Source organism: Physeter macrocephalus, chromosome 5 (assembly GCF_002837175.3).
Source record: "Physeter macrocephalus isolate SW-GA chromosome 5, ASM283717v5, whole genome shotgun sequence".
Lineage (NCBI taxonomy): Eukaryota > Metazoa > Chordata > Mammalia > Artiodactyla > Physeteridae > Physeter > Physeter macrocephalus.
This window is the reverse complement of record NC_041218.1, coordinates 92281030-92306198: the sequence shown is the minus strand read 5'-3', so window position 1 is coordinate 92306198 and position 25169 is coordinate 92281030. Positions and strand designations below refer to the sequence as shown.

The 25169-nt window shown below is 42.2% G+C and overlaps 1 long non-coding RNA gene across 1 annotated transcript in view; it reads left to right on the top strand.

Annotated features, from left to right (window-relative positions):
* Positions 1-1849: 1849 nt before the first annotated feature.
* LOC129392143 (uncharacterized) overlaps positions 1850-25169 on the top strand; it is a 140438-nt gene continuing 117118 nt past the window's right edge. The window contains exon 1 of the long non-coding RNA XR_008617454.1: positions 1850-1895. This is a non-coding gene — a long non-coding RNA (uncharacterized lncRNA). The remainder of the gene's footprint in view (positions 1896-25169) is intronic.

The window sequence follows — 25169 nt, the reverse complement described above, 5'->3', positions numbered from 1 at the left end:
CTGTGAGCCATGGCCGCTGAGCCTGCGTGTCCGGAGCCTGTGCTCCGCAATGGGAGAGGCCGCAACAGTGAGAGGCCCACGCACCACAAAAAAAAAAAATAAAATAAATAAATAAATAAATAAATAAATAAAAATAAAAAAATAAAAAACAGTCATTCTGATCACTGATTATGTTAGTCTGAAATCTTGAAATTAGGTAAGCCATGCTTTGCATGGTAGACATAAAGGTTCTTATCACTTGAATGGGATATTTTGTTGTGAATAATTACTGGTGTACAGCTTGTACCAGGAACTGATCATTTTTAAATAAAATATCCACTTAAATTCTAGATTCATAGAAGTGAGCAAATAAACTTCAGGTTGTAGTAGCTCTACCAATGCAGAGCACCCCACCCCCAGGATCCTAACATCCTGCTTAAAGCAAAAAGTCCACTCTGTCTTTATTACAGTATGACCCAAGGAAACTTATAGAACATATTTTCTGATGAAACAACAATATGAAATAGAAAACATGAGGTCATAGACTCTATGAAATAAAAGTTCTTATTTTTAATGAAGTCTATCAGCGTTTCAGACCTGCATGAAGTTGAAATAAATAAACACTCTGAACACCAGTGTGTAAGAACTAACAACTGAAAGTGTAATTGGAGGTGACCAGATGATTTAGTTGTGTCCCAAGCAAGATGTCCTAATTTCAAAACTATTCGTGTATTCAAAGCAACAGAATAAATACTTATTCTATTTAAGAGGAGTCGTTCTTTCTACCCAAGGAAAAACATAGCATATACACCCAAATTCTAGATTGAAAATAGAAGATTATTAGCATTGTAATTTATGTAAATGGCGCTCTTTTCATATGAAAGTAATTGGTATCTTTCAGTCATATTTTAATTATTACAAAAATAGGTTATAAATAATCATGTGAGAAGACTTCATTTTTAAAGCTGAAACCCTACTTGTTTAAAGCGTCTACTATTTTATTATATAAAATGTGAAAAGAATGACTCATATGTGTTCCAGTGCTTTAAAAATAAAATTTCTCTTTGGTGGCCTAAAAATTATATTTAAGGTTTGGTAGACATAATATATACTTGGGTTCTGGAGTGATAATTCCCAATCTTATTGGACTTTATTGAATATTTTTGTCTTGGTGGCAGTCCTTGGGAATGTAGGGGTTCAGAACAGGCCTCCCCAATTTTTGCTCTTTTGGCATGTGGATTACTATTATCTGAAGGTAGTGAAGACCCTGTGGACTCAAGAGAAAACTACTGCCTCTCACTTAACTACCTAGAGGAATTTAACCTGTTTTTAGGTTTTCTTTTCCCAGAAAAGGAGTTATTACCAGAGATAAATTTTATCGAGTGGTCCCATGTATATGGCAGGGCAAACATCTAATTACCAAACATGTGCTCTTCTTCTTATCATCCTGTGAATGACCCTCCCTGGCCTTAGAAGCCCCAGAATCTGTTCTGTTCCTTAGCTTAGGATGGCATATAGACCTCATTTTATCTTTCTTGAACCTCTCGTTCAAATTTGATTTTCGCCTGTTAATCTGTCTCATGTCACTTTAATTCTTAGATCCGTCAGAAAAACCTAGAAGGGTAGAAGAAAGTTTTCTTCTTCCCCAACAGGAGGAAGAATGGGTATAAAATTCTCAAACTGAGCGCATCAGAATCGCCTACAGGGCTTGTGAAACAGATTGTTGGGATCCACCCCAGAGCGCCTGATTCAGTGGGTCCAGCTGGGCCCCAGTGATTTGCATTTCTAAGGAGTTCCAGGTGACTGCAGCATTATGCTTTGAGAGTCAGCACTTATAAAGGATGGATGTGACTCAGACGCTGAGGACTGCGGGTGTGAGCGGTATCTACGGCTTTTGGGACCGCCTTCTCCCGACGGTGAGTGTGGGCAGCTTGTGTGGAGGGTATGTCTTGTGGCAGAGGCCTTGCCTTTGAGGCTGCCAGGTGTTCTGGGGGACTTGTCGAGCAGGGACTCCTTTTTATGCTTGTTTATTTGCTTGTTGTTTGCCTGCTCTAACCTGAGCTGGGGAGGCCCATGTTTATGAATTCCCAGAGCCTTTTGGTCCTGAATTCAGAACCAAGACAAGACAGGCAAGTTTCTTTGCGGTCTCCCTTTGCTTGTGGATGGAATTTTTTTCTAGTCCCCTCTCTCCACTGAAGTTGTACGTCTTCCAGGGCTCTAGCTTTAGGGGGCATGCGTGTGTTTTGTTTTATGTTAATTTCCACTCTTTGTTACTTTCTTAGGATTTAATTTGTGGTTAATTTTTCAACATGGATGCTTAGATCATTGATTTTTTTTTTCTTTCTTTCCAGCGTTTTTTTTTGTTTTGTTTTTTTTCCCTAATACAGGCATTTAAGTTCCAACTTTCTACCTGGAGTGAGTTCAAGGCTTGGCTTTCCTTTACCAAGTGACTATTAAAATCCAAACCCCTTGGTTAGGAAAACCAGCCAACATCCTAGGGCAGCCAAAGCCATTTGGGCTTGCTTACCACCCTGGCCTTCAGCTTCTTCTACGTTGTTGTTGTTTGCTGTCCTAGGGAATTTTGTCTATTTCTCACCAGCTCAGATTTGCAGTGACAAGTCGTTTTGTTATAGTTTGAGTCATTTCTAGGTGTCTTGCAGTAAGAGGCTTTTCAGGACCTCCATTCTGTCATAGTGCATCTAACTGACATCTAGAGATAACAACAGCTACAGACTGAGAATAAAATGAGATAATAGTACCTGTAAAGCCCTTAGTGCCTGCTAGATAAGAAGATCTTGGTAAATATTAGGTGCTTTTATTATTATTAGCATACTTAGATCTCTGTGGGTAACTAGTGGCAGAGGTAAAAAAAAAAAACTTAGTGCTGCAGGAAGCAAATCCTGTAGAAATGGTGATGGAGAGAGGAGAGATGATGTAAAATCAAATTTGGACAAGATAATGATAACTGATTAAGGATATATATGACTTGGGAAATATTTTGGTATTTATAGAACATGTATGTGACTTATGAATAGACCCAGAAAACTGACCCAATCAAGAGAAAAACTTAAGAAAAAATGTTTATTGAAGTATAGTTGCTATATAATATCTTAGGTGTACAATATAGTGATTCACAATTTTAAAGGTTATATTCCATTTATAATTATTATAAAATATTGGCTATATTCTTTTTGTTATATATATCCTTGTAACTTATTTTAGACCTAATAGTTTGTGTCTCTTACTCCCCTACCCCTTTCTTGCCCCTCTCCCCTTCCTTCTCCCCGCTGGTCCCCACTAGCTTGTTTTCTATTTATCTGTGAGTCTGCTTCTTTTTTTATTATATTCCCTGGTTTGTGGTATCTTTTCGATTCCACATGTAAGTGATACCATACAGCATTTCTCTTTCTCTGTGTGATGTAATTTCACTTAGCATAATGTGCTCCAAGCCTTACACAGAGGGAGAAATCTGGAATCCAGTTCAGGGTCCCATCCACAGCTGCTGGGGCTCAGCAGGCAGCACTCTTGGGGCACCATTTGTAGACTGAGATGTCACAGTGTCTGTGGCCAGACTGAAGACACACTCCTCCGAGGATCACACTTTGGCAAAGTTGAAAGCAGGGGCAAGGAAATTTTTAAAAGCTAGGCTTTTTTTTTATTTTTTGCGGTACGCGGGCCTCTCACTGTTGTGGCCTCTCCCATTGCAGAGCACAGGCTCCGGACGCGCAGGCTCAGCGGCCATGGCTCACGGGCCCAGCCGCTCCACGGCATGTGGGATCTTCCCGGACCGGGGCATGAACCCGTGTTCCCTGCATGGGCAGGCGGATTCTCAACCACTGCGCCACCAGGGAAGGCCAAAAGCTAGGCATTTTTTAAGGCGGTAATTAGGAGTGTCCTTGCTGCCTCACAGGTACATGCACTGTGTTAAATTAATAGCTGCAAAGGGGTAGCTTTCTGTGTGTGTTTCCTCCTGACCTTGCTGGCTCTCAAAGCCCTGGGATTCCCCTGATGAATCAGGTGGGTAAAATCAAGTTGTATTCAGTCCCTCAAAACTACTTGAGGCAGAAGACCTAAGGACTGGATTCCCAACAGCTGTGCTACTTGGTGTCTCTCCAGCTCTCTTTTTCCCTCATGGATGCTCTTTACCACTCTGTCCTTTGCTGCTCTTTCTCTTTTCTTGTCCCTTCTCTGCTGACCGTTCCCCTCACCACCACCCCGGTCTCCAGAGGGAACATCAGCCTCTCCTCACCCCGCAACACATCATATGTCAAGTTCTGGCTGGGTTTTAAGATGGAGGCTGTGGTCTTCGGGAGGGCTGGGGGCGCTAGGTATCAGAAAAATGGTCAAAAGGGCATGCCGGTGGACCTGGGAACAGGTGGGCCCTGTAACCTTGAGGAGGTCAGTTATCGGAATGAGGAAACAAGGTCAGAGGAGTAAGAACAAGGAGCTGGTCACTCCAGCTGGGGCACAGGCTCCTTGGGTTTCCTTTCCCAGGTATAGGACTGGCCCATAGCGGACAGCAGTGATGAACAGGAGGGGGCATGTAGAACTGGGGCTGGGAGGCCACGCCCAAGGGCCTCTGGCTGGGGCCTCGGTTAAGCAAGGAGCAGAGGCCTTGTACCTCCTCTTGAGCAGCTCCTCTAAACCAGAGTCAGAGGAAGGCCAGAAGTGGGGGGCGTGGGGAAGCTCAGCTTGGCTGGCACAGTCGTTCCCCTCACTTGGGCTTTGGATCACCTTGGGGAATGTGTGTCTTTATTTCCAGAGGACTTCAACATAAAGCCTTTCAGAAAGATAACAGCTTCCCCCCAAGTCAAAGACCTAGATCACACCAGGCCATTTCTGAAGAAGAAAAGAGGTGAGCCATGTGGGCATTTGCCAAAGGGCAAATGCTGCCAAAGGGCCAGCAAAGAGGGAATAGTAGAAGGGGGTGAGGTGAGTGCCTTGGGGTGCTGGCCCAGCAGAAATGCCCAGCTTGTGGCGTGGGCACCTTTCTCTGGAGTACTGAGCAGGGCCAGTGGGTGAGGTAGGTAATGAACTCAGGCTTAGGTCTCCCTGTGAACACAAGGCCAAGCCAGGAGTCACCCCACAGAGAAGCATCATCATCTTTGGAGTTACTCTTGCAAACAGGGATGGTTTCATTGCAATCTTGGTATTGAATAGCCTCATAACACACCTGCGCAAGCATCGCTTCTTGACCACTACTTTGACTTTTTCAGGAGTTAATGGGAGTCAGAGAAAGGGGATGGGGCAGGTGCTGGGGGCCCCCAGGAATTCTTTTCCAACCTTTTAAACTCATAATGGTGGCACATGGACCACGTAGGAGGGAAGGAAAGCAAAGAGAGCATGTAGGCACATCCACTCAGGATCCTGATCAGTACTGAGGGAGAATGGAGGGTTTTAAATGGTGAGGAAGGTACTCAGGATCTAAAGATAGTGTTCATCCACCAAGCAGTCAGGTTGCAAATTAGTTATACTGTTAAGCTATTCGCAGAGCGATTAAAATTAGAGCATTTTACAAAGTGGGCTCCACTTACCATTTGCTCACGATAACTGCGCCATTTAGAGAATGTTGACTGTAAACTCAGCCTTCAGTGCAAATTCTCATTCAGTTTTCACGGCTTCTTTACAAAGAAGGCCTTGCAATTACCCCAACTTTATGGGTGAGGAAACCGAGGCCCGCTAAGGTTAAGTAACTTGTACAAGGTCCACACAGCTGGTAGTCAGAGCTGGAGCTCTAACCCAGTTATAACCCCCAAGCTTTTAACCGTGTTGCTAAACTTCCTCACAGCAGACCGGGCAGGTGGAGATTAACAGCTGCATTTCACAGAGCAGGAGACTTTAAAGGAGGTTAAACTATATGAAATTGCTGATTTTTTTCATCTTTACCTTACAGAAATGACAGTGCCATATCCTGCAACCTGAAAGAGGCTAAGTGAATTAGCCAAGGTTATCTCAGGAAATGTGTCCTCCTAAGACCCTAAACCCACATCCTTTCTACTACTGCATTCAATCTGGGAGTAAATAACTAGTTTACTCCCAAATGACTGAAGGTGGTCACCCTTTGAGGTCTCCCCACTTTGTGGGCCCAGGTGTCATGACAAAGATACAGGGTTTGTAAAGAGTCTGTCAGTAGAAGTCTTTAGCTGAGGCTCTGAGATCACAAAGTCCTAGAGAAGGCAGGGCCGGCTTGCAGCCCACATTCCAGATGCAGGGAGCAGCTCCTGCTGTCTCAGACATGAAGAATCATGCCTTCAGGAACTTGAAATAGTTGGGTTTGGTTAGAACATCAGCCTTTGACTAGGGAAAGGGAGAATATTGTAGGGGTACCTCACAAAGTGCCTGGAAATATTACTGAGATTTACACTCCTACAGAGCAGTGTTTAATTATTTTAAGCACTGAAGTGACCCAATCAGGTTTGTGCTTAGAACACACTCCCTGTACGTGTTTGCAGGCTGGATTACAAGGACATGCCTGGGGGACTAGTTACACGGAATCCAGATGGGACATAATGTGTGCCTGACCTATGTCTCAGAGGGGACAGAAGGCAGGAATGATTTGGGACTGCTTAGGAAATAGAATTGACAGACCTTGGTGATAGATTTGGGAACAAGTGGCATTCTACAAATGATAATCGTGTTTGGAATCTACAAATAGATTCTCAGCCTTCACCGAGTCTAAAGAGACTGTCACACAAACTTGCAGAAGAGGGAAAGGTGAATCCTTTAAAAGAGCCCCAGGCCACAAAGAGCTATGCCCTGTCTTCAAGAAAGACCGTAACAAGGGAGGAATCTTCCAGTCTGGACACTGGTCATCAGGGGACGTCTCCCCACTCGTGACGGGGCCAACGTTCTGTAGTAGGTACTTAGCTGACGTAATGGCCAACATTTCATTTGAATTGCTGACTGCCGTGCTTTGAGTTGTCAGATACTCTGATCATCACCCCTGCTTTTTCACTGAGTGGGTAAACTAGCCAACCTACTTTATTGGTGTGCTACATGAGGATATATTACATCCTGAATCGTTAGTTACTCATTGGAAAACATATTTTCGAATATCCCTAAATCCTTGGGAGGAAAGGAAGGTTAGGCACCAGAATCTAAGGACAGGGCTTGCTGGATGGTATTAAATGCCCAGGAAAAAAAGTGCAGAGGTATCTTGTGTAGGGTCATAGGGCTGATTTGGTTACTGGAAGAGAAGGGAGGTCTAGCTCTGCTGGAAGCAGCGTGGATCTCACTGTGAATCTCAGTTGCTCTGAGCCCTCTGTGTGGGTTAGTCATTAATCTGTGCATATCGTTCCTATTCTTGGAACCTTGTGGTAGTGTCTGCAGTGTTCTGGCTTCCTCACAGGAAGTGGCAGAAGGGCTTTAATTCTCCTGCTGACCACCAATTTAGTGTAACTCAATAGAAAAAGTAATTTTGTAAGTACTCAAAGGAGAGTTATGGGACCTTCGTTGTGATTGAAGTTGAGTTAAAACTCAACCTCTTGAAAGAAACTCAGTCCACTTAAGGAAAAAAAAAAAAAAAAGCCACTGAGCCTCTCTCTGCTGGAAAGTAAGTTAAGAGGAGGCTCTGTTATCATTAGGCAAGCGCTTTGACCAGTTAGCAAAGGAAATTTCTGAAGAGTAGCCCACAAAAGAAGTTAAGCCCATTTGAAACTCGTCCTTGGAAACCTTGATTTCTCTTCCCCATATGGTCCGTAAGAATTTTCAGAGGGCTTGAAAATACGAAGAAGACTTCTTAATCAACTCTCCTAAGCAGCCTAGTGGAAAGGTTTCCAAGGCTGGGAAGATGGATGCATTAATCAATAGGTTTCAGAGTAGCAAGGCTCCCCGTGATAATCAGGAAAGACATCTATCAGCCATGGTGAACTGCTTGATGGGAGCAGAAAACGACAAACTGCCAAACTAAGTCATTCCAGACATCTGTGTGTTGGAAATGCTTCATGTTCCATGTTCCCCACAATTTAGAAGATCAACTGGCATGAATTCTCACGTTTTACTCTTTCTCTTGCTCTGTTCTCTATCGCTTGGTCCCTGTGTTTCTGACACTGTGGATATGTTTATCACACATACACACAGTGAGTGTCTCTGATGAAGCCAGTAGTGTACTTGGTCAAAGACTAGCCGTCAAGGGAGGCTGATTGTACCTGCAGTTGCCCTTGGTGAAGCCTGAAACTGGGGCAGGGTGAAGGCAACAGACTGCCTCAAGCTCAGGATAGCACTGCATCCATCTTCATGTACATAACCGGGGCCGCATAGTCTCCAGGAGCACAGTTCCTGCAACAAATAAAAGATGAATAGGCTAAAATGGGATGGAATGTGGTCATCCCCCTCTGGGGAGCCGTGTTCTCCAAGTCACAACCTTATAGTATGACTGATATCTTAGGAAGACTTTTTTTCTGATGCAAATGTAGGGCACCCACATGGCTCAAGAGGGGCCCCCTTTCCCTTCAACATTTGCTGTTTCAGGAGGTCCCTTTCTGTTCCTAAAATACAGTCTGCAGTCATTTGGTGTATACTTTTTCCCTTGAAATGATGGAATAAGGGGTTATGGAGTATAGATGAAAAACCATATTTCAAAGACACTGTAGGCTAAAACAGATTTTGTTTATTGGTCTGGGAACATAATCCTCAGAAACAATATTGTTTCTGTGAGGAATTGCTTTCCAGGTTACAAACAATTGAGCATGTAAATAAAATTGAGAGCACAACTCATTTGAAAGTTAAAGGATGCCCTTACTGACCCTGAGTAGAAATATGTAACAAGGTGTTAAACATTCTTTGTCTCTGTCTTCCAAATTCAGTAGTAATCCAATTTGTAGCTAAGTACTAGGCCTCTCAAAGTAAAGATTCCCTTTCTGAGTCTTCCTTGCAGCTAGGTGTGGCTGGCAAGAGGGTAATAAGATGATGGCATTATATAGTTTCAGGTATACAACCTAGTGATTGAGTAATTTTGTAGATGATACTCCATTTAAAGTTACTACAAAATAATGGCTATATTTCTCTGTACTGTACAATATATCCTTGTTGCTTGTCGATTTTATACATACTAGTTTGTGTCACTTAATTCCATACCCCTATCTTGCCCCTCCAATCTTGCCTCTCCCTACTGGTAACCACTAGTTGGTTCTCTGTATCTGTGAGTCTGTTTCTTTTCTGTTTTTTTAATTCATTTGTTTTATTTTTTAGATTCCACATGTAAGTGATAACACAGAATATTTGTCTTTTTCTGTCTGACTTACTTTACTAATCATAATACTCTATAGGTCCATCCACATTGTTGTAAATGGTAGAATTTTATTCTTTTTTATGGATGAATAATAGTCCATTGTGTGTAGGTTTATATATAGCACACCTTCCTTATCCATTCATCTGTTGATGGACACTGAGGTTGGTTCCGTATCTTGGCTATTGTGAATAGTGCTTCTGTGAACATTGGGGTGCCTGTATCTTTTCCAATAAGTGTTTTTTTTCTTTGGATATATACCCAGAGTAGAATTGATGTATCATATGGTAGTTCCATTTTTAGTTTATTGAGAAACCTCCATTTTATTTTCCATAGTGGCTGCACCAGTTTACATTCCCACTAACAGTGTAGGAGGATGCCCTTTTCTCCAATCCTCTCCAACATTTGTTATTTGTGTTCTTTTTGATGTTGGCCATTCTGACTAGTGTGAGGTGATAATCTCATTGTGGTTTTGATTTGCATTTCTCCGGTTAGCAGTGTTGAGCAACTCTTCATGTACTTGTTGGCCATCTATATGTCATCTTTGAAAAAATGTCTATTCAGGTCTTCTCATTTTTAAAATTGGGGTTTTTGATATTGAGTTGTAAGAGCTGTTTATATATTTTGGATATTAACCCCTTATTCATACAAGATTGCAAATATTTTCTCCCACTCAATAAGTTGTCTTTTGTCAGTATTTTCCTTTGCTGTGCAGAAGCTTTTAGTTTAATTAAGTCCCATTTACTTATTTCTGCTTTTGTTTCCTCTGCTTGAGGAGACAAATCCAAAAAAATATTACTATGATTTATGTCGGAGTGTTCTGTCTATGTTCTAGGAGTTTTATGGCTTCAGGTCTTTTAGGTCTTTCAATCCTTTGAGTTTATTTTTGTTTATAGTGTGAGGAAATGAACTAATCTCATTCTTTGACATGTAGCTGTACAGTTTTTTATTCATACAAGATTGCAAATATTTTCTCCCACTCAATAAGTTGTCTTTTGTCAGTATTTTCCTTTGCTGTGCAGAAGCTTTTAGTTTAATTAAGTCCCATTTACTTATTTCTGCTTTTGTTTCCTCTGCTTGAGGAGACAAATCCAAAAAAATATTACTATGATTTATGTCGGAGTGTTCTGTCTATGTTCTAGGAGTTTTATGGCTTCAGGTCTTTTAGGTCTTTCAATCCTTTGAGTTTATTTTTGTTTATAGTGTGAGGAAATGAACTAATCTCATTCTTTGACATGTAGCTGTACAGTTTTCCCAGTACCACTTGTTGAAGAGACTGTCTTTACTCCAGTGTATATTCTTGCCTCCTTTGTTGTAGATTGATTGACCGTAAGTGCATGGATTTATTTCTGAGCTCGCAATTCTATTCCACCAATCTATGTGTCTGCTTTTGTGCCAGTACCATGCTGTTTTGATTACTGTAGCTTTGTAGTATAATCTGATGTCAGGGAGCATGTTACTTCCAGCTTTGTTCTTTTTTCTCAAGGTTTCTTTGGCAGTTTGGGGGTTTTTGTGGTTCCATATGAATTTTAGGATTGTTTTAGTTTTGTGAAAAATATCATTGGTATTTTGATAGGGGTTGCGTTAGATCTGTAGATTGCTTTGGATAGTATGAACATCTTATTTTTCCAATCCAAGCACACAGGATATCTTCAAATTTCTTTGTCACATTTTCACATTCCTTCATAAGTGATTTATGGTTTTGAGAGTATAGGTCTTTCATCTCCTTGGTTAAGTTTACACCTAGGTATTTTATTCTTTTTGATGCAATTTTAAACGGGATTGTTTTCTTGTTTTCTTTTTGATCGTTCATTATTAGTGTACAGAAAAGCAATAGATTTTTCTGTAAGTCTTGTACCGTAAAACATTACTGAATTCATTCTAATATTTTGGGGTGTGGTGGAGACTTCAGGGGTTTCTATATAGTATCATGTCAGCTGCAAATAGTGACAGCTTTACTGCGTTTTTTCCAATTTGGATGCCTTTTATTTTTCTTGTTTGATTGCTGTGGCTAGGACTTTCAATATTGTGTTAAATAGAAGTGGTGAGAGTGGGCATCCTTGTCTTATTCCTGAATTTAGATGAAAAGATTTCAGCTTTTTACCATTGAGTGTGATGTTACCTGTGGGTTTGTTGTAAATGGTCTTTTATACATTGATACATGTTCCCTCTATACCAACTTTGAGTTTTTGTCACAAACAGATGTTGAATTTTGTAAAATGTTTTTTGTGTCTATTGAGATGAGCATGTGATTTGTATTCTTGGCTTTGTTAATGTGGTATGTCAAATAGATGGATTTGTGAATATTGAACCTTCCTTGCATCCACAGAATAAATCCCACTTGCTCATAATCTATGATCTTTTTATGTATTATTGAATTCGATTTGCTAATATTTTGGTGAGAAGTTTTGCATCTATATTCATCAAAGGTACTGGCCTGTAACTTTGTTTTTGTAGTGTCTTTGTCTGGTTTTGGTGTCAGGGTAATGGTGGCCTTGTGGAATGAATTTGGGAGTGTTCCCTCCTCAATTTTTTGGAATAGTTTGAGAAGGATAGGTATTAACTCTTTACATGGTAGGTAGAATTCTCCCGTGAAGCTGTCTGGTCCTGGACTTCTCTTTGCAAGTTTTTTATTACAAATTCAATTTCACTACTAGTTATTGGTATGTTCAGACTGTTTATTTCTTCCTGATTCAGTCTTGGCAAGTTGTAAATTTCTAGAAACTTGGCCATATCTTCTAGGTTGTCCACTTTGTTGGTGTATAACTATTAGGCCATAGTAATATGATTTTTTGTGTCTCTGTAGTATTAGTTGTTCTCCTCCATTTCTTTGTTTTATTCAGGTCCTCTCACTTCTTGACGAAACTGGCTAAAGGCTTGTCTATTTTTTTAACACTAAAAAAAACCAGCTCTTGGTTTCATTGATCGTTAACTTTTGGGGGGGGGGTCTGTTTTATTTCCTCTCTGATCTTCATTTCCTTCTGTTGACTTTGGGCTTTCTTTGTTCTTTCTCTAATTCCTTTTAGATGATAAGTTAGGTTGTTTGAGATTTTTTTGTTTCTTGAGGTAGGCTTGTATTGCTATAAACTACCCTCTTAGAACTTCTTTTGCTGCATCCCATAGTTTTTGGTATGTTGTTTCCATTTTCATTTGTCTTGAGATATTTCTGATTTCTTCTTTGATTTCTTCATTGACCTATTGGATTTTTAGTAGCATATTGCTTAGTCTCCATGTGTGTTTTTCCCATTTTTCTGTCTGCAATTTCTAGTTTCATACCATCATAGTCAGAAAAAAATGCATGATATTTCTATCCTCTTAAATTTGTTGAGACTTGTTTTGTGGCATAGCACGTGATCTCTCATGGAGAACACGCCATGTACTCTTGAAAAGACTGTATTCTGCTCAGTTTTGTTTGTTTGCTTTTGATGGAATGTCCTATAGATATCTAAGTCCACCTGCTCTGTCACTTAAGACGACTGGTTGCCTTACTGATTTTCTGTCTGGATGATCACTACATTGATGTAAGTGGGGTGTGAAAGTCCCCTGCTATTACTGTATTACTGTTAATTTCTTTTAAAAAAAAATTTTATTTACTTATTTATGGCTGTGTTGGGCCTTTGTTTCTGTGCTAGGGCTTTCTCTAGTTGCGGCAAATGTGGGCCACTCCTCATCACAGTGCGCGGGCCTCTCACTATTGTGGCCTCTCTTGTTGCAGAGCACAGGCTCCAGACGCGCAGGCTCAGCAATTGTGGCTCACGGGCTCTAGAGCGCAGGCTCAGCGGCATGGCTCACAGGCCTAGTTGCTCCACGGCATGTGGTATCTTCCCAGACCAGGGCTTGAACCCGTGTCCCCTGCATTGGCAGGCAGATTCTCAACCACTGCACCACCAGGGAAGCCCGTCTGTTAATTTCTTTGTTAATATTTGCTTTATATATCTGGTGCTCCTGTATTGGGTGCATATATGTTAATGACTATAATGTCTTCTTCTTGTATGGATCCCTTTATCATTATATAATGCTCTTCTTTGTCTATTGTTACAGACTTTGTTTTAAAGTTCAGTTTTTCTGGGGCTTCCCTGGTGGCGCAGTGGTTGAGAGTCCGCCTGCCGATGCAGGGGATACGGGTCCGTGCCCCGGTCCGGGAGGGTCCCACATGCCGCGGAGCGGCTGGGCCCGTGAGCGTGAGAGGCCCATGTACAGCAAAAAAAAAAAAAAAAAAAAAAAAAAAAAATTTTCTGACGTGAGTATTGCTACTCCTGCTTTCTTGTTTCCATTTTCATGAAACACCTTTTTCTGTCCCATCGCTTTCAGTCTGTGTGTCTTGAGCTCTGAGGTGTGCCTGTTGTAAGCAGCATGGATAGGTGGGTCTTCTTTTTATCCAGTTAGCCACCCTATGTCTTTCTGAGTGGAGCATTTAGTCCATTGGCATTTAAAATAATTATTGGTAGGTATGCACTTATTGCCATTTTATTACTTGTTTTCTAGTTTTACAGTTCTCCTGTGTTCTCCTTGTGGTTTTCCCCTTGCGGGTTTTTTTTTTTTTCTTTAGTGATATGCTTGTGTTCCTTTGTCTCATTTTTATTTAGGTTTTTGATTTGTGGTTACCACGAGTTTCATATATATTGACCCATAACTAGATGTATTTGTTTTCAACAGGGAGTCCTTTAAGTTTAAACACTCTAAAAGATCTACATCTTTTTTACTCCCCTCCCCCACGTTTTGTTTTTGATGTCGTATTTTACATTTTCATGTTGATCCATTTACTGATTATTGTAGTTATAGTTGATTGTACAGTTTTTTTGTTTAATTTCGTACTAGTGTATGTAAGTGTTTGATCCTCAGCATTTACTATGTATGTGCCTTTACTAGTGGGATTTTTTTTCCTTTCCTGTAGATTCTTAATTCTTTTACAGCCTTTCTTTTCCACTTAGAGAAAACCCTTTAACCTTTTTTTTAGGGTAGGTTTACTATTGATGACCTTTTTTTTTGGCTTGTCTGTGAAGTTTTTTCTCTCTCCATCAATTCTAAATGATAATCTTGCTGGGTAGAGTATCGTAGGTGCAGGTTTTTCCTTCTAAGCACTTTGTCTATCATGCCAGTCCCTTCCATCCTGCAAAGTTTCTGCACAGGAAGCTGCTCATAGCCTTATGGGGATTCCCTTGTGTGTGACTCTTTTCCTCTTGCTGCCTTTTGACTTCTGTTTAATGTTTGCCATTTTAATATGATATGTCTTGGTGTGGGTCTCTTTGGGTTCATCTTGTTTGGGACCCTCTGTGCTTTCTGTACCTGGGTATCTGTTTTCTTCTTCAGGTTTGGGAAGTTTTCAGCCATAATTTCATCTATTACATTTTCGACCTCCTTCCCTCTTCTCCTTCTGGGACCCCTATAATGCAAATGTTGGTACACTTGATGTCCCAGAGATCCTTTAAACTGTTCTCAATTTTTTTGTTTTTACTGTTCTGATTGGGTGATTCCCATTATTCTATCTTCCAGATCACTTAATGCTTTCTTCTGTATCACCTAGTCTATTCCTTCTAGTGTGTTTTTCATTTCAGTTATTGTATCAATATGATTCCGTTCTAACTGGTTCTTTTTTATATATTCTAGTTCCTTGTTAATTTTCTCACTGTGTTAATCTATTCTATTCCTTAACTCAGTTAGCATTCTTACTACTAATGCTTTTAATTCTTTCGTAAATTGTTTCATTAATTGTTTTTCTCAGGGTTTTTTTGTTGTTGTTGTTGTTCTTTCATTTGAAACAAAATCCTCTTATTTTGCTTAACTTTCTGTCTCTGAGAGATGAATGAAAGAGTTAGCTCTTGTGGTCTTGAAGGGGTGCCCTCATGTGGGAACATCCCCATGCAGACTGCATGCGCCATCTCCTTTGGTAGGAGAACTGGATTTGACATGAACACACTCTGTCTTTACACAGGGTTTGCTGGCAGCTATCACCTTGGTCAGAGTTGGGGTTAGAGGGCCTAGGGCTGGAGCCAGGTGTGAGCCAGGGCCTCCACTGTGTTCAGTGGCCTTCACCACACTACTGGGGGCAGCGTTAGGTCCCAAGTTGCTGGAGCAGAGCGCCAAGGGTTGGGTTTGAGCTGGCTCCATTCCCTTTAAGTGTATGCACTCTCCTCTCCCAGCACTGGCACCCTCATCCCAGAAGGGAGCAGTGCTCCAGCAAGAGGGGCTGGTTGGGGTATGGTCTGTAGTGGTCCAGCTGGGGTCAGAGCCCTAGCCCACTTCTGACGGGCTGCCCGTATTAGCACCCATAATGACTGCTCCCACCCTGTTTAGACACTGCCTCAGGTCTGAGCCTCCTTTGTCTCTCACAGCTGAGCTCTCCCCTTGGCCTCTGCTGCCCTCACCCTGGTGTGGAGCTGTGCTGCAGGGCAGGCGGCGCCTGTGTGGGATCTCGGCATGGGTAGGGCTGCGGGCTCTGGTGGTCCAGCCTCAGACCAAGATTGGGGCCTCTCATATGTTGCCTGTGTAAGTGCCAGGAATAGATGCCTCTGCCTGACTCAGAAGCTGCTTCTGGTTTGAGCCGCCCCTGTGTCTCCCAGCTGAGCTTTCTCCTCAGCCGTGGCAACTCACGCCCCAGTGGGTGCTGTGTCCTGAAGCAAGCCGCGCTGGCGTGTTTGCTCTGCTCAGGCTGAGGCGCGTGCCAGGGTGGCTGTGCAGTTGTCAGTCCACCCTTCTTTGGGAGCAAGTAAGCGTCTGCATGCCCCTCATGAGTGGGGTCCAGGCTTCCCACAGCCCTCCTGTTCATTCCACTGACCCTCCAACTAGCCAAGGGGCTCATCTTCCCTGTGTCAGACCCCAGGGCTGGACCACCCACTATGTGGCTCAAACTGTTCCCTCCCCAGGGAGGATCTTTTCCCTCTTGAGTCGCCTCCCAGGGACACAGGTCCCAACCTGATGGCTTCTCTTCTCTTCCCTCTTACCTGATTCCATGTGGTTCTTTCCTGCAGCCTTGGTTGTACAGGAGTCTTTCTGCCAGTCTCTAGTGAGTTTTCAGGATTGTTCCACATGTAGATGTATTTTTGTTGTGTTCATGGGGGTAGGCAAGTTCTGCATCCTCCTACTCTGCCTTTGCCTTTTTTTCCCCCTCCCTTTATCTTCTTGCTTGGAATGCACAGGCTGCCATCTTGGAGTCAAGGCCATCCATGGCAGTGCAACCAGATAGAAGCCTGGGCCCCCGGCCCTGTGAAATCCTGATCTTCTTTCCTAGATGTTTGCGTAAGGGAAACTGCAATCCAGTTTAAGCTATTATCATTTGGGGATTTATGTTGCTCAGAGCTGAACCTAATTCTGACACACATTTATCATAACTTTTTAAAAAGAAATTTATTTATTTATTTTTGGCTGTGCCGCATGCAGGATCTTACTCCCCTGACCAGGGATCGAACCTGTGCCCTCTGAAGTGGAAGTGCAGAGTCCTAACCACTGGACCTCCAAGGAATTCCCTATCATAACTCTTAATAGTGACACTCTTGACTCTGCCATTTTGGTAATCAGTCAGCACCTGGATTAAGTTGCTTTTGTAAATGAGCCTTGCAAGCATGCGTAGTCTGTTCCGTAAAAAGCAGCTCAGGTTAGCAAGGTCTCTGAGAATAAGACTATTATCAATTGCTTCCAATTGCCAGTAAACCTGGAAAAAAATCAATCAAATTTTCAAGTGGATTGATACTTTTTTTTTTTTTTTTTTTTTTTTTTTGTGGTACGCGGGCCTCTCACGCGGGCCTCTCACTGTTGTGGCCTCTCCCACTGCGGAGCACAGGCTCCGGACGCGCAGGCTCAGCTGCCATGGCTCACGGGCCCAGCCGCTTCGCGGCATGTGGGATCCTCCCGGACCGGGGCACGAACCCGCGTCCCCTGCATCGGCAGGCGGACTCTCAACCACTGTGCCACCAGGGAAGCCCTGGATTGACACTTTTGAACTCATCCCCGAGGTCTGTGTCGAGGAAAAATATGAGGTCTTGATGATTTTCCCCTTTGACCTTTCTAAAATGATCGAGATTCTGGTCTGATTGAAGTTAGATTGTAACTAGCAGAGTTAGTGACAGTGAAACTGTTTTTAAACGTTCTACATGTATCTGTTAGCTATTTCTGGAGCTGCTGGTCTAGGATGGCCTCACACATCCGGCAGTTGGCTGGCTGTCAGCTGAGTCCATGTGTGAGCAGCCCACGTGTCTTTCATTATTTAACAGGCTACCCTGGGTTTGTTTACATAGGGGTGGCAGGATTCTGAAAGAGTGTGGAAATGTGCAAAGTCTCTAGAGTTCTGAGCTCAGAACCAGCACACCATCACTTCCATTGCATTCTGTGCCAAATCAAGTGCCAAGGCCAGTCCAGAGTCAAGGGGCTGGGGAAATAGACTCCACTTCTTGATGGGAGGGGCCACAGTCACATTGCAACAGTTACAGTTACAGGGAGGGGTTAAGAATTGTAGCTGGTTTTGTAATCAATCTAAGACACTCCGAGTTTTTTGGGGTTTTTTTTTTGCGTAAAAACTCTTTGATTATCACAGCTAAACAGGGCACTCCCAAGAAGGCAGATCACTTTCCTCATGGATTGTCTTAGTCCATTTGGGCTGCTGTAACAGAATACCATAGACTGGATGGCTAGTAAACAAATTTATCGCAGCTCTGGAGACTAGAAGTCCAAGATCAATGCACCAACAGATTCATTGTCGGGTGAGAGTTCACTTCCTGGTTCATAGATGAGTCTTTTCACTGTGACCTCACTTGATGGAAGAGGGCAGGGGGGCTCTCTGGAGTCTTTTTTAAGGACACTAACCTCAGTCATGAAGGCAGAGCTCTCCTAATCCTAATTAACTTCTAAAAGCCCCGCCTTCTAATACCATCACCTTGGGGGTTAGATCTCAACATCTGAATTTGGGAGTAATGTAAACATTTAGACCGTGTCAGTAGAGTAGTTGGAATTTCTTAGTTGAGAATCAGGGGATTATAGCCTTAGTTCTCAGGTTTTCAACCAAATCACTGTAATCATTTGGTAACGGTTTCTAATCTCGTACTTCAGACCACACCAGCCAGGTGATGATAGTCAGGGGGTCTGTGTACCAGTGGAAATAGTAATTAAAGTAGCCTTTGCCCCTGAACCACACTATTCATTTAACTAAACTTTATAAAGTTCTAGGTTCTTTGCTAGGGGGTAGGGATGCAAAATGAATAAGACTCAGACTCAGTCCAACCACTGATGGAGCCATAGTCTAGTCAGAGAAACATGGAAACAACCTAGAATAATTTGGTCTAGAAACAAAAATGGCAGGGGAGGTTTCTCCCTGGAAGCAGGTAAGAGACAACATTCTCAGTGCTCCTACACATATGCTTGTTTTCCCGACAGCCCTCGTGGCCCCCGGTAATTTTCTCAGTCTAGACCACATTCTGTCCCCGAATTGCAGTTGAGACCAAACCATCAGGCACCTCTGTCTGGGCCGCTCTCGGAGCTCCTGTGGCTGTTCACCCTCGGATGATGGAAGATCCACTCTGATCAGAGTTAGAAGGTTCCAATCCAGGATAGGCTTGTCCTGGGAGTGTTTTTACAGCAGCCCTGATGTTTCAAGTCTTTAAATCCATCAGTACTTTGATACTCCCTTTCTCTCTCAGATATGGGGGCAGGGGGGTGGGGTGCGGAGGATTAGGGGAAGCTCCTCTGAGGATGGGAGGACATTTGAGAGACTCTTAACAATGCCTCTCCCCAAAGTAACTCTTCTTAACAAGCATTTGGTGACCCAGGATGAAGACAGACATCAGCCTCAGGCTGAGATCTCTCCATGGCTGGAGTGTCCTTTGTCACTGTTTTTCAAGAGTCCTTATTGGCCCAAGAGTCCTCTCCCAAATTCTTTACCTTCCTCTTCTCCAGGGAGCCCTCAGCCTCTTGTGCTATTGTAACAATATGACCAGGCCATACCTCCTGGAGAGGTTGCCCCTTGGGGCACTCATCACACTTATTGTGTACTTAGATTTCTAGTTGTTCACGTAATTGCAGTTTTTTAATGCAGGCTCTCTGTTTGAACCAGAAGCTCTCCCCCTTCTAATAAATAGCCACGGGTGAATACTTTCTGTTCGTAGTGGGATCTGCTTGGAGCTGGTGTCCTCAGATTCTGTAGATGGAGGTTAAATCCAGTATCGTGGAGATTGTAAGAACTAGTAATGCAGTCTTCTCTTATGTACAAAGATTTTGTTAATTAGATACTTTCCTTGATAGGTTGGAAGCATTTATCATGTGGTCCACGGTTTCCCACCCCACACTATCTGTTTCCTTGATGATGAACCATCATTGTAGCTTCTTTTGTTACATAAATACAGAGAACTGGGCCTGGTGACTTACTGAAAAACAAGCAAGGAAGCCCTCAGGCACACGAAAATCAGATACATCACACTTGATCCTTTCCCCACAGCTTTTAAAGATACGGGAGTTAGACATCAGTACTGAGGCTTGTCTGAGCACATGTTTGCTACTCTTCTCTGCTGGAGAAAATGACTGGAAGTAATATGAAGATCTGAGAAGGTAGGGTGAAAGGGGGATGGCAAATTATCTGGGTAGAGTTAATTTTGGAGCTCTAGAGATGCTGGGCTGGAAAGGTAGGTGCTGGATAGGGCAATTTTCTAGAACAGCGGTCAAACATGAATGTGTATACAAATAACCTGATTCTGATTCAGTAGATCTGGGTTGAGTTTTTAAATTCTGCATTTCTGTAAAGCTTCCAGGTGGTAATGCTGGTGGTCTTGGTACCACACTTTGATAGCAACATTCTAGACTGATCTGTCTCCCCTTCTACCACCATTTCCCTGGAGAAGAGTCTGAATGGTAGACCAGTGGGTTGGTATTAGAAAGATCACTTTCTTGTGAAATACCTACTCTGTGTCAGGAAATGTGCCCAGGGTTTTCTGCGTACTATCTTGTTCTGGTTACAACCCTGTAAAATAGGCAACATTATCTCTATTTGAGAGATGAAGAAACTGAAGTGCAGGGGGTTTTGGTTGCCCATATGCTACGTTTTAGTGAATAAAGAATGACAGCACTTAAAATACTGGGCATGGTGCCCTGAATGAAACAAACGCTTAAATATGTTGACTTGATCCAATGGCTGGTCAGGCTTATATTTTTTTGAGTGAAATAAATCCTCCCAAACCTAATCAAGCGTATCTCTGTCTAGATACCTAAGTTTATATGTTGGTTCAGTCAATACACTACTCCTACTAGAACAACAAATCAAAGAAGACCACCTTCTACACGGTCTGAACTTCCCAGGGACTTTCCTTGGGATTACCCCCATAAGAGTCTTTGAAGTCTGGAATCATATAATTGTATAGTGTACAACCTATACAAACGTACATGTTCTGGAGATAAGGAATGACAAACTTCAAATCCACAAATGCTAAACCCAAGTTACAGAGAAGGAATTCAACCCACTTTTGGTGCTCTTTATTCCTTTGTGTAGATCTGATTATCTGTTTTTCATGGATTGTGTCTTTGGTGTTGTATCTAAAAAGTCATTGCCATACCCAAGATCATCTAGGTTTTATTCTATATTCTAGGAGTTTTACAGTTTGGCATTTTACGTTTAGGTCTGTGATCCATTTTTCAGTTGTTTTTGTTTGTTTTGGCTTCCCGTGCGGCATGCGGGATCTTAGTTCCTTGACCAGGGATCTAACCCGCGTCCCCTGCACTGGAAGGTGGATTCTTTTTTTTTTTTTTTTTTTAATTTATTTTACTTATTTATTTTTGGCTGCATTGGGTCTTCATTGTTGTGCGTGGGCTTTCTCTAGTTGTGGCGAGCGGGGGCTACTCTTTGTGGTGCGTGGGCTTCTCATTGTGGTCTGTTGCAGAGCATGGGCTCTAGGCACATGAGCTTCAGTAGTTGCAGCATGCAGGCGCAGTAGTTGTGGCTCGTGGCTCTAGAGTGCAGGCTCAGTAGTTGTGGCGCACGTGCTTCGTTGCTCTGCGGCATGTGGGACCTTCCCGGACCAGGGCTCGAACCCGTGTCCCCTGCATTGGCAGGCGGATTCTTAACCACTATGCCACCAGGTGAAGCCCTGGAAGGTGGATTCTTTACTACTGGACCACCAGGGTCCAAATATTCTTGATGTTTTGCTCTGGGATCATAGTTATTGGGAGACAATTTTAGCCTTTCAGATTTTACTCTTAAGCTTTTCTTTTCTTTCTCTTTCTTTCTTTGTCCTTCTTTCTTTCTTTCTCCTTTCTTCTTTCTTTTCAGCTTTGAGATATAATTGACAAATGAAATAGTAATATATTTAAAGTGTACCTTGTGGTGATTTGATAAACAGATACATTGTGAAAGAATTCCTACCATCTATTTAACACATTTATTACCTCATATAATCAGCCAAATAGTCACCATGCTTTACTTTAGATCTGTAAAACTTATTCACCTTACAGCTGAAAATTTGTATCCTTTTACCAACCTCTTTCCTTTACCTCTCTCTCACCCACTCCCTGCCAACCACTTGTCTACTGTTTCTTATATGTTTGACTTATATGTGGAATATTTTTTTAAACTGATATCATGTGTTGTTTGTCTTTCTTATTTCATTTATCATAATGCCCTCAAGGTTCCCCTGCATTGGCAGGCGGATTCTTAACCACTATGCCACCAGGTGAAGCCCTGGAAGGTGGATTCTTTACTACTGGACCACCAGGGTCCAAATATTCTTGATGTTTTGCTCTGGGATCATAGTTATTGGGAGACAATTTTAGCCTTTCAGATTTTACTCTTAAGCTTTTCTTTTCTTTCTCTTTCTTTCTTTGTCCTTCTTTCTTTCTTTCTCCTTTCTTCTTTCTTTTCAGCTTTGAGATATAATTGACAAATGAAATAGTAATATATTTAAAGTGTACCTTGTGGTGATTTGATAAACAGATACATTGTGAAAGAATTCCTACCATCTATTTAACACATTTATTACCTCATATAATCAGCCAAATAGTCACCATGCTTTACTTTAGATCTGTAAAACTTATTCACCTTACAGCTGAAAATTTGTATCCTTTTACCAACCTCTTTCCTTTACCTCTCTCTCACCCACTCCCTGCCAACCACTTGTCTACTGTTTCTTATATGTTTGACTTATATGTGGAATATTTTTTTAAACTGATATCATGTGTTGTTTGTCTTTCTTATTTCATTTATCATAATGCCCTCAAGGTTCATCCATGGCTCTTAAGCTTTTTTAGGCAAGACCAAAGCAGTGTTTTGTCTAGAGTCAATTATTTATCATTATTGAGGCAAACTTTTTGAGTACTCTACCTAGTGCCCCATGAATTTTGAGATTTTTTTTCCAGTCTGGCTTGTAGGAATATTACTCTAATTTTTTCAGGTGGTTCGTTTCTCAGCTTCCAACGATTTCGTCACATGCATGTGAGTAGTGTGCTGATTACGCAGGGAGGACGCTCTGCAGCCCTCCCTCTTGGAACATTCTCCTCTCCAGCACTCTATCCAGCAGAGTTGAGCTGCCTTGGTCTCCCAGACTCAGCTCTGTTTTCTCCACCCAGGGAGTCTACTGGGCTCTGTCTGGGTTCCCTCTCCCTGTGCCATGGCCTTAAACTCAAGGCAGTAAGCCCGGACAGTTGTAGGGCTCCCCTTATACCCCTCCTCCCCAACCTCTTTAGGTCACTTGCCTGATGTCCAAGTCTTGGAAACCACTGTGATACATACTTTACTTTTTTAATTTTATCAGGTGGGAGGGTGAATCTGGTCCGTATTGCTTATGTTGTTCAGAGGCCAAGTTCCTGTAAGAGCATTTTTTCCCCAAGTAACTGACAACACAGTGCAACTTAATGGAAAACAATTGCCAAGTGAAATCACTAATCATGCAAAAAAAGCCCTGGCAACTGTGATCTTGGGGGAAATGCTCTAAGAATACACAAATTTGTCGATAACATTTGTTAGGCCAGATAACAATATGCTATATGTATTTCCTGATGGAAGGATCATATCAGACCACAGAATGTATGTCAATGGCTCTGAAAAAAATGGTTATTACACTGTACCAGTACTTACCATTAACTTCCAGTAGACCCCAACCTACCATGAGTCTTATCTCCATAAATCAAATTTTCCAGGACCTGATAGTCTCTGGATTAATCATACTCCAAGTTTTTTTTCTTTATTTTTACCTTTTGACTCCCTTCATGCGTTACTGCCTCCATCCAGCCTCTGGCAACCACCAGTCTCTTCTCCATATCTATGAGCTTGAGGTTGGGTTTCTGTTTTGTGTTTGTTTTTTTTTCGCTCGCACATAAGAGAGATCAGAGGGTATTTGTGTCATCTGACTTCACTTAGTGTAATGCCCTCAAAGTCCATCCATGTTGTTGCAAATGGTATGATTTCCTTCTTTTTATGGCTGAATAATATTCCAGTGTGTTTGTGTGTGTGTGCGTGTGTGTGTGTGTGTGTGTGTATGTATATATAGCTGCCAGATTTCTTTATTCACCCGCTGATGAACATGTCGGTGGTTTCCATACCTTGGCTATCGTAAATAATGTTTCAGTGAATGTGGGGCTGCATATCTTTTTGAGTTAGAGTTTTCTCTTGCTTGGGATAAATGCCCAGATGTGGACTGCTGGCTCATATGGTAGTTCTGTTTATTTTTTGAGGAACCTCCATACTGTTCTCCATAGTGGCTGCACCAATTTACATTCCCACCAACAGTGCACAAGCGTACCCTTTTTCCCCACATTCTTGCCAACACTTGTTTTTTTGTTGATAGACATTCGGACAGGTGTGAGATGATTGCTCATTGTGGTTTTAATTTGCATCTCCCTGATGCAAAAGAGCATTTTGAAGCACACGGAAATACAAAAAGTTACTTCCTCATCATGGCTACCTGGTTTACACACCTGGTTTAGTCTCTTTGGGTCTTGGTTTCCTTATTTCTAAAATGAAAGTGTTGGACTATGTGTTAGTCAGGGTTCTCTAGCGAAACAACCACTAGATTATCGATCTATAAAAATTCAGGAAGTTATGTATTATAACATATTGGTTCATGTGATTAAGGATGCTGAGAGGTCCCGTGATCTGCCATCTGCAAGTTGGAGACTGAGGAGAGCTGGTGGTGTGGTTCAGAGGCTTGAGAGCCAATGGTGTAGATTCCAGTCTGAGTCTAAAGGCCTAAGAGCCACGAGTGCTGAGGGCAGGAAAAGATTGATGTCCCAGCTCATGCAGTCAGGCAGAGAACAAGTTCAACCTTCCTCTGCCTTTTTGTTCTATTCAGACACTTGACAGATTGGATGATGGCCCCTCCCACCTCCAACACTGGGGAGGGCAATTTACATTACTCAGCCCAGCTGACTCAGTCAAACGCGATTCTCTCCAGGAACACCCTCTGCAGATGCACTAAGAAATAATGTTTAATCACATATCTAGGCATCTCATGACTTGGTCAAGTTGACACATAAAATTAACCATCACAGACCAGAAGTAAGATGCACTGCATTCTAGTTCTAAATGTTTTGGGATTCATGAAATCATTATACTGTATACTCAGGTTAGAGCCTAGTAATCACTCTGCATAGTCAGTGTAGAGAACTTTATAACCCTGCGTCCTTTCCCTGTAATCACTCTCTTCCCTTCATCTATTCAGTCATCTAACTATTCAGTCATCTCATAAGGACTGAGTACCTGCTGTGTGCCAGACACTACGGTAGGTACTGGGTATACAGCAACAGACTGATTGATGAGGGGATTACATTCTAGAGGATGCTTACTGAGCACTTATTAGAGGCCTGCTGGGCCCTGTACAGAGCCCCTTACCTATGGTAGCTTACATAATTTTCACAACAATCCTGTGAAGTAGGAACAGTCTTATATAGACAAGGAAAACAGGTCACAGAATCACTAAGTGATGAAGCAGGGATGTGAAACCACATAGCTTGACTCCAGATATCCTGCGTTTATTTTCTTTGCCAAAGATCCCGAAAGGTG